The 276-nt window shown below is 45.7% G+C and overlaps 1 protein-coding gene across 1 annotated transcript in view; it reads right to left on the minus strand.

Moving 5' to 3' along the window:
• Nucleotides 1-276, minus strand: part of LOC119594366 (mucin-19-like) — a gene marked incomplete in the record, with an annotated part of 65581 nt that overhangs the window by 55121 nt on the left and 10184 nt on the right.

Here is a 276-nt window from a genome sequence, read left to right on the forward strand (position 1 = left end):
TCCTCTCATCCTCAAGGTGTCTCGGAGGTGAAACTCGAGGCTCGTCATTTACTCCAGGTACTCGTGGGGTAGGGGGGGTAGGAGGGGGGTAAATGAGGGTAAGGGGTGTGGGGAGAGAGTGGGGGGGGGGACTTGCTGGAGAAAAAGGTGGATATAATGATACTCATTTTATAGTCCTTTGTGTGAAAAAAAAGTGTTTCGTTTCGACCTGTCATTTTTTCCCTCTCTTTTATGCTATCATTATTTATGTATCTCTGTGTATCTTTCTTTCTCTTG

This window comes from Penaeus monodon, chromosome 33, assembly GCF_015228065.2.
Source record: "Penaeus monodon isolate SGIC_2016 chromosome 33, NSTDA_Pmon_1, whole genome shotgun sequence".
Lineage (NCBI taxonomy): Eukaryota > Metazoa > Arthropoda > Malacostraca > Decapoda > Penaeidae > Penaeus > Penaeus monodon.